Below are 9,497 nucleotides of genomic sequence, written 5' to 3' on the forward strand. Positions count from 1 at the left end.
TAGAGTTCGAGTTCATTATAGAGTTTGAGTTCCTTATAGAGATGCCTACAAATTAAGAATACAAAATCACAATCAACCAACATTAATGAAAGGCATGTTCTTATTAAATCAACAGGAAGCAGAAACAACCACAAAACTAAACAACAACAAAGTGAACCTTTACTTATACAGTATTTTAATTCCTTACAAATCAACAGGAAGCAGAAACAACCACAAAACTAAACAACAACAAAGTGAATCTTTACTAATATTTTAATTCCTTACAAAACAATTACCTTAGTGTTCTACGTGTGCTATCTAAACTAGTACAGAAAAACAAATCAGAAAAAAATGTCTTGCTGCTTTCAACTGACTTCAACAGCAAGAATATTTCAGAAAAAAACACAGCATGGACAGTGGCATAAAGAATAACTGACTGAATCTTTATCTTACATGAACAGTTTGTATATAGCATCAAGTATGTAGTTAGCTAAATTCATATGGTAGACATTACATACAAGGCTATGCACAATTTCTCCATGACTGATTTCTGTCACACCATATACTTGGAACTGAGCTATGTTTGTGTTGTACTTTGACCTTTGACCCTTGGATTAATATATTTTTAGCTTAAAAGAGTGAGATGATGAGGAAAACAGCAGATTGTCCTTCTCCCGATATTTGTTACCAAACTCTATACGGCCTGCGAATGCGTTATGCCATAAACGACCGCCACGCTTCCGCTCTGCTGACATGCAATTTGACACTGGCATATGCGTTGTGCATTTTGTGCCACCAGACGGTCTTAGCCAATCACATGCAGGAACCTGAAACATGGTAAGTGACACGGACGGTATGTCTACATATCCATTCGCAAAAAGCAGTAAATAGACTTGATAATTCAGTGTTGCATGATTTTCTTAACATAAGTCTTAATGGTGAAGCCTGGTGTGTCTAGGGGGACATGTTTTCCGTGCTAATCAGTCACCCCTGGGGGTAATACGATCTCAGCAGGAATTCATCTCTGCGGTACAGGGCACAGGTGCTCCGCTGTATTGGTTTCACACATTAAATCTAAGGCTACAGTGACTGCAAATTATCCATCCATCCATCTTCCAGCCATCTATCCAGGTCAAGGTCATGGGGGGTGTATCCTGAGCAACACAGGACACACAGCTGTGGTAAATCATGGACAGAATGACTGTAATACAGGCAGTCCCCGGGTTATGAACGAGATCCATTTGTCTGTCTTTATGTGGAATTTGTAGGTAAGTCGAAAAAACAACAATACAGTACATAATAATAATAATAAAAATAATAAAAGTGACTACATACAGTACAGTACTGTAAGTTGAGCTGACGAATCACTGAAGCCACGCAATGTTTTCACAAGCATCACAAAGTCGTGCATTTGTTCGTTATTATGAATCACTGTATTCATTTTTAATATAATAGGCTTTATGACAGTCCGTTCATAAGTATGAGTTCTGGAAAAAATTGGGAGACCACTCTATCTGCATTAGTTTAATCCTGAAGGCTACACTGCGAGGCAGGCTGCTTCCTAAGTTCAACGTTTCTAAGAGAGCAGGACACAAAAACAAGGACAAGCAGGAGACACTAGGAACAACCAAAAAACAGCCTGGTAGAGGGTGAAAGCAACTTTCTAATGCCACAGATGACCATCAACTTATCAGCCAGTGCCTCATAAATCAAAGGATGACCTCAAGTGACCTTCAAAGAGAAGGGGAAACATTATGTGGTGTGAAGTGCACGACTAGGACAGTTTATAACAGGCTCCTAGAAGCAGGACTGAAGACCTATAAAGCAAAGAAGAAGCCCTTCATTAATGAGAAACAGGGAAGAGCCAGGCTGCAGCTTCCAAAATAATGTATATTTTACACAGACACACATCCATAAATTGAGAAATGAGTGAAACTGAAAATTTTGCTGTGGTCTCTTAATTTTTTCCAGAACTGCATCTGTACATTGGTTCATAGATGAAGGCAACTGAGTAAAGAAATACTCTGGATATTGTAGGAAGTTGAAATTGGTTTGGTCGAGTTACGTTCAGGTCCGCAAACATTAGAATGTAAAAGGAGTCATTAAAGTAACAGAAAAGTTGCACAGAGTGGGATTCTCACAGAAGGTGCAATGGCAGGATTCCTGTAGAGCATCCGGCTCCTTCTAGATGGCAAATGGTCTAACAAGACGGATCCAAAATCCTAGCGAAGACACAATGCTCAACAACCTGTTCTCAAGCTATAAATAATCATTTAAAAACTGCAGGAAAATGGACAACTGCATAAAGTCATGAAATTCAAGCAGCCACTATACAAACTAATTGCCAAAAATGCAACCTTAAAAGGTTCCCGTTGATTTATTCATTCGTTCGTATAGGCTGACTGTCAGCAATGCTGTCATTGCTGGAAGTCACATGCGGAGGATTGGATGCAGGGTTCGTTTTCGTAGCACTGATGGTGGTGGGGGTGGGGGGGTTATTTACTGCCGCAGAATTGAGGTACTGAGAGGTGTTGTTTGCCATAGGGAAGATGGAACCAGACGTACTGGTGTCCGGTGCAGACGTGCTGTCAACATGGGCCATTATTAATGTGAGAGGGTACAGGCTGAGCAGTTAGGCTATCCAAGACTCTTTGCCCTCCCCATCAAATTAATTAAATTAGGAGCTGTTACCGCACTATCGACTGCTAAAAAGCTACGCCAAAAACTACATGCCTTGGCTTAACTAGCACCTCCAGAGACCTTTCGCAGTTATGAATCTCCAGCTAAAGTAAACACCTGCTTCCCTTCAGTCTGGGGTAGATCCCATCTGCTGTATCGACACCCTTCCCAGGAAGGAGATGCCTGAACGCCCCCTCCTGAGGTTCGGGTAATAAGTTTGTGTTGGAAGTCAGCGTGATGAGCTGAGGACAAGATCAAAACGACAATGATTGGGAGGGAATCCGTGTGGAAAATAAAGTGTGAGAACATCCAGAAGTCATCCAGGAACATTGCAGAAACATCTGAGCATCTGGCAAGTCCTAACGACACCTGGAGGCCAGGAGCTGGGTAGCATCTGCTGGACGTGGGGGCTCTGGGACTGCAGCTCCGATGTGTGAATTTTCTTAAACTCTTAGAATAATACCCACCAGAAATCCATTTCAGAAAGCCTTCATGTTCATGCTACAGTGTATATACAATTGGTGGTGTCCTGTTAAGGATGTACTGTTACCGATATTCTTAGTCATTATACCAGTATAGTACATATAATAGTGATATTGCTTAATTAGCTAAAAGTAATAACAATATAGGGCATGAAATTGTGATGAGATGCATATCCACCGGGGAGTTTGCAGTCAGCTGAAGTGCTGGGATGTCATATATTATACATCTCTAGTGCATTGTAACACAAGATTCAAACTGAAATTGTGGATTTTTTTTTTGCAGGACAGAGGCACGATGCTGACAGGGCTGGCACTCTGCAAAAGCAGGGCTCCATAATCAAAGCACCTGGGCAGAAATCACAGCTGAGTGTCAGAGCGAGGGCACAGTGGTGCAACACTGTCTGTTTGCTTGTCATGATGGATATACAGAGACACAAAAAAGCAACCGGCACAGAGAAGGCTGTAGGAAAACAAGAATTACAGATTTTTCCCTGTTATGCCCAGTAGACATACCTCTGTCTTAAACACTGGATTTTAGCCTGTCTTACCTACCGTTCATCCATCTCTGTCTTAAACACTGGATTTTACCATGTCTTACCTACCGTTCATCCATCTCTGTCTTAAACACTGTCGATCCTTCCTTGAGCTTAACATTGTTTTTTCCTCCTGTCTTATACACTGTGGATCCTTCCCTGTCTTAAACATTAAATTTCCTTCCCTGTCTTAAACATTAAATGTCCTTCCCTGTCTTAAACATTAAATTTCCTTCCCTGTCTTAAACATTAAATTTCCTTCCCTGTCTTAAACATTCATTTTCCTTGCCTGTTTTAAACAAATAAGTTGTTTGGCCATTCCTATTCTAACTAGGGGTTTATTTGAAGAAATGCCGGGGATTTCTGCTGCCAAGCTGGCTGTGCTTACCTCTGTGTGCTGCCTATTCACGTGTTTTCACTAATTTTAGAAGCCATCTGGGGCAACCTGATGGTTGTTGAATGATGATGGCTAATTTATTCCGTTGGCACCTTTCAATTTGCTTAAGATAGAAGCTATTGATGATCTGCATGCAGACTGGTTAGCTAAAAAACAGGAGAGACAGTCAAATGTCACATGATCTCTCTGCTTTCCTCGGAAATGCAGTTGAGCAATAGATGGAGCTGCGCGCGGCCAGGATATCAAAGTGCTTCTTCCGTACAGTTGTGAAGGAGGAGCCAGACAGCTAAACGATCACGCTATGAATCAGCCATTGCAAATGGACTGTTTAACTAGCTATGCACTGCGAATCCGGCATACTTAGCTACATATTGTCCCTCCTGTCTGCCTCCTTGCGAGACACTTCCTGTGAGCTCGAGAGTGAATGTCAGCCGCGATCAGGTGCCGCCGGCCCTTAACGGCGAGCTCCCCACAAGACCGCAAACGCTCCTCCGCCCGAGAATCTCTAACGACGCGCCCTTCTGTCGGCCGGTCTGCTTCCTCCAGACTCCATGAGCTGTTTGGGACATCATCAGGTCTGATGTCTTGCTCTTCAGAGACACATTTTACCCAGAAAACAAAAAATGTCTGATTATTAGCTGCAGCATTATTATCTTGCTGGCAGGATTGCCTTACGGACATTATTTAAACAAAAGAAGGGAAAACAAAATGGACTTAAATTCACTTAGCATTCCTATGCGTGGCTTAGTGCAGTCATTCTAAATCTCAGCATGTTGTGATTACTTTTACAGCCCCTGACTGAAAGTGTTTACCCAGATATTTCTCTTCATACAAGATGTTTATAATTAGATTTTTAAATGAGGAATTAACCTCAGGTGCTTGCTGTAAAATCTAACTCTTCAGTGTAATAGTAGGGATCAGAATAGAAATTTTTCTTCCAGTTATTGTATGGACAAGTTATTATAATACGCAAGAACATCGCACATAAAACCACAGCTGCAGTTAAAAAATCATCTGAAGTAAGATTGTTTTTAATATTTAGTAGTGCCTTTTCATTTACTGCGGCGGTTTTTAGTCAATTGATGGTTCAAACTTGTAATAAATAACAAGCTATTTAATAGGTTCATTTGAGTCAGTTTGAATTACAAGGGTAGACTTTATGTCAGTCAATCACAGTAACTCATAAGCAAAGTATTCTTTGTGCAGACCTTCATCGCCATGACAATAATCAGGCCCTCGGTTTGGACAATGTCACTTTCAATCCACTGAACACTGAGACTAAGTGGAAACTTTCCTGGAAGGAATTCTTAGCTCACATCAGCTAAAGAGCAGAAAAAAGACCAATAAATAAAAGGAGAAAAGTAGCCTTGCCTTCTTACAATAGATCATGCGCGAAGAAAAAAAAATCAGGCACAAAACACTGCATAAATGGCCTGAAATGACTTACAGTTCAAATATTCACTTTGTGAAGGGCGAAGGACAAACTTCTGAGTAGTTCTCAAATGGCACAGCATTGAAGTATATATATATATATATATATATATATATATATATATATATATATATAAATATATATATAAATATTCACCTTTGTGAAAGAACTGCAATAGACGGTGACATAACACTTGAACGATGAGGATGTGCAGCAGACATCATATAGGTTAGGAGCACAGACCTGCTATTTTCAGTGTCCCTAGAGGGGAATCTGTGAGAGAAAGCTTAGGATGGGTACTTAACCTGAAACGCTCCCCAAAAGACGTAGCTGTGTAGAGGGGAATCTGTGAGAGAAAGCTTAGGATGGGTACTTAACCTGAAACGCTCCCCAAAAGACGTAGCTGTGTAGAGGGGAATCTGTGAGAGAAAGCTTAAGATGGGTACTTAACCTGAAACGCTCCCCTAAAAGACGTAGCTGTGTAGAGGGGAATCTGTGAGAGATAGCTTAAGATGGATACTTAACCTGAAACGCTCCCCAAAAGACGTAGCTGTGTAGAAGGGAATCTGTGAGAGAAAGCTTAAGATGGGTACTTAACCTTAAACGCTCCCCTAAAAGACATAGCTGTGTAGAGGGGTGAGATCTGAAATCGCTCTTGGCTTGGTAATGCAAAATTATCGATGACTGAGACACAAAGCTATTGCTTGTCAAATCCATGACGTTTCAAATGATTTTTCCCTGGCAAAACTTTGCGGGTTAAAAATAGTACGAGAGTATTTTTTGAGAGATGAGAACCTGTTACCACAGAATAATCTGTCATGTGGCTGCTGCAGGTTGAGACAATCCAGCACCAAACCTCCAAAAACCCGGAGATAACCCCCCCCACCCCCCTTCACTCCGGCTCCCAAGTTACAGCGAGAAGCTGAGCAGCGGTCTGCAATGTTGCTCCAAAATGATTATTAGCACTAATCATTTTCATTTACTATATATGTCAGCTGACACCATCCAGCCTACATCACCAAGCTCAGCTTTAATTTAATTCTAATCTAATTTTCAAAGCCGAGGCACCGTTGGGTGGCGTTGAGTCAGCACCGTCAAATGAAATCAAGTCCGCAGACTTTCCGTTTTAGCCTCGGATAAAGACGAGCCACTCCCCCAGGAAGAGAAGGTAGAGCGTCGTCAGTGAAAACCAAATTGCTCAGGGGAGGACTGTCCATCTTTGTGGACATTGAACGTGCTCTGTAATGAGTTTGTGGAAAAAACAAAATGCTTCTGTTGCCTAAGTATGAACCAGGTAATGGGAAAACTCACATTAACACTAGCTAGTGTTAACAATGTCACTCACCAGGATGAACCACCAAAATCCAGAATACAGGAAGAAAAGGGAATAAAAATGAATGGGCAATTAACAACTAATAGGAACAATTAATCCGGGGGAATGGGTCAAAATAAAAAATATGCATATTATGAACATTTTTTTCACGGAGCAGAAATTACGTTTTTTTTTTAAGCATCATTTAGTTAGCGCTTGATTTATTAAATGAGAAGGAATAGATTATTAGATTATGAAAGCTGTAAAATTATGTTATTAAAACAATGAAGGGATGTAGCTGAATTAAGTCCTGAGCTCCTGGCACATTTGCTTGTAGATTATATCTGGTCTACAGCCTCACACAGACTACTTGAGGCTGTGAAGACTGCCCTGGCCTACTTGTCTATCAGCAAGAAAGGGTCCATTTCAAATATATCATCCTATATGTGTATGTGAATTAATATGTATAATGACTATATGTGAAATGCATGTATAACGTGCCATAGTCATGGTTTGAATGCTGCCACTGGAGACAGCATAAGGCACAAGGCTGGGGTACACCATGAATGGGATGCCAGTCTATCATAGGGCATGAGGCTGGGGTACACCCTGAATGGGATGCCAGTCTATCATAGGGCACGAGGCTGGGGTACACCCTGGATAGGATGCCAGTCTATCATAGGGCACGAGACTGGGGTACACCCTGAATGGGATGCCAGTCTATCACAGGGCACGAGGCTGGGGTACACCCTGAATGGGATGCCAGTCTATCATAGGGCACGAGGCTGGGGTACACCCTGAATGGGATGCCAGTCTATCATAGGGCACGAGGCTGGGGTACACCCTGGATGGGATGCCAGTCTATCATAGGGCACGAGACTGGGGTACACCCTGGATGGGATGCCAGTCTATCATAGGGCACGAGGCTGGGGTACACCCTGAATGGGATGCCAGTCTATCATAGGGCACGAGACTGGGGTACACCCTGGATGGGATGCCAGTCTATCATAGGGTACGAGGCTGGGGTACACCCTGAATGGGATGCCAGTCTATCATAGGGCAAGAGACTGGGGTACACCCTGAATGGGATACCAGTCTATCACAGGGCACGAGGCTGGGGTACACCCTGAATGGGATGCCAGTCTATCATAGGGCACGAGGCTGGGGTACACCCTGAATGGGATGCCAGTCTATCACAGGGCACGAGGCTGGGGTACACCCTGAATGGGATGCCAGTCTATCATAGAGCACGAGGCTGGGGTACACCCTGAATGGAATGCCAGTCTATCATAGGGTACGAGGCTGGGGTACACCCTGAATGGGATGCCAGTCCATTATAGGGCACGAGGATGGGGTACACCCTGGATGGGATGCCAGTCCATCACAGGGCATGAGGCTGGGGTACACCCTGGATGGGATGCCAGTCCGTTATAGGGCATGAGGCTGGGGTACACCCTGGATGGGATGCCAGTCCATCACAGGGCATGAGGCTGGGGTACACCCTGGATGGGATGCCAGTCCATCACAGGGCATGAGGCTGGGGTACACCCTGGATGGGATGCCAGTCCGTTATAGGGCATGAGGCTGGGGTACACCCTGGATGGGATGCCAGTCCATTATAGGGCACGAGACTGGGGTACACCCTGGATGGGATGCCAGTCCGTTATAGGGCACGAGACTGGGGTACACCCTGGATGGGATTGCATGGCATAGAAACCCAACCATACATTATGGCCAAAGTAAGGAGAGGAGGCAGCAAGAAAATACTACATATACACTCACCTAAAGGATTATTAGGAACACCTTTTCAATTTCTCATTAATGCAATTATCTAATCAACCAATCACATGGCAGTTGCTTCAATGCATTTAGGGGTGTGGTCCTGGTCAAGACAATCTCCTGAACTCCAAACTGAATGTCAGAATGGGAAAGAAAGGTGATTTAAGCAATTTTGAGCGTGGCATGGTTGTTGGTGCCAGACGGGCCGGTCTGAGTATTTCACAATCTGCTCAGTTACTGGGATTTTCACGCACAACCATTTCTAGGGTTTACAAAGAATGTTGTGCAAAGGGAAAAACATCCAGTATGCGGCAGTCCTGTGGGCGAAAATGCCTTGTTGATGCTAGAGGTCAGAGGAGAATGGGCTGATAGAAGAGCAACTTGAAATAACCACTCGTTACAACCGAGGTATGCAGCAAAGCATTTGTGAAGCCACAACACGCACAACCTTGAGGCGGATGGGCTACAACAGCAGAAGACCCCACCGGGTACCACTCATCTCCATTACAAATAGGAAAAAGAGGCTACAATTTGCACGAGCTCACCAAAATTGGACCGTTGAAGACTGGAAAAATGTTGCCTGGTCTGATGAGTCTCGATTTTTGTTGAGACATTCAAATGGTAGAGTCAGAATTTGGCGTAAACAGAATGAGAACATGGATCCATCATGCCTTGTTACCACTGTGCAGGCTGGTGGTGGTGGTGTAATGGTGTGGGGGATGTTTTCTTGGCACACTTTAGGCCCCTTAGTGCCAATTGGGCATCGTTTAAATGCCACGGCCTACCTGAGCATTGTTTCTGACCATGTCCATCCCTTTATGACCACCATGTACCCATCCTCTGATGGCTACTTCCAGCAGGATAATGCACCATGTCACAAAGCTCGAATCATTTCAAATTGGTT

General features: G+C 43.4%; 1 long non-coding RNA gene across 1 annotated transcript; it reads left to right on the forward strand.

Annotated features, from left to right (window-relative positions):
• Positions 1-2,734: 2,734 nt before the first annotated feature.
• Positions 2,735-3,868, forward strand: LOC111847707 (uncharacterized). The gene is made up of 2 exons (XR_011991882.1): positions 2,735-3,010; positions 3,424-3,868. It is a non-coding gene; the product is annotated as an uncharacterized lncRNA (long non-coding RNA).
• Positions 3,869-9,497: the final 5,629 nt, after the last annotated feature.

This window comes from Paramormyrops kingsleyae, chromosome 5, assembly GCF_048594095.1.
Source record: "Paramormyrops kingsleyae isolate MSU_618 chromosome 5, PKINGS_0.4, whole genome shotgun sequence".
NCBI lineage: Eukaryota > Metazoa > Chordata > Actinopteri > Osteoglossiformes > Mormyridae > Paramormyrops > Paramormyrops kingsleyae.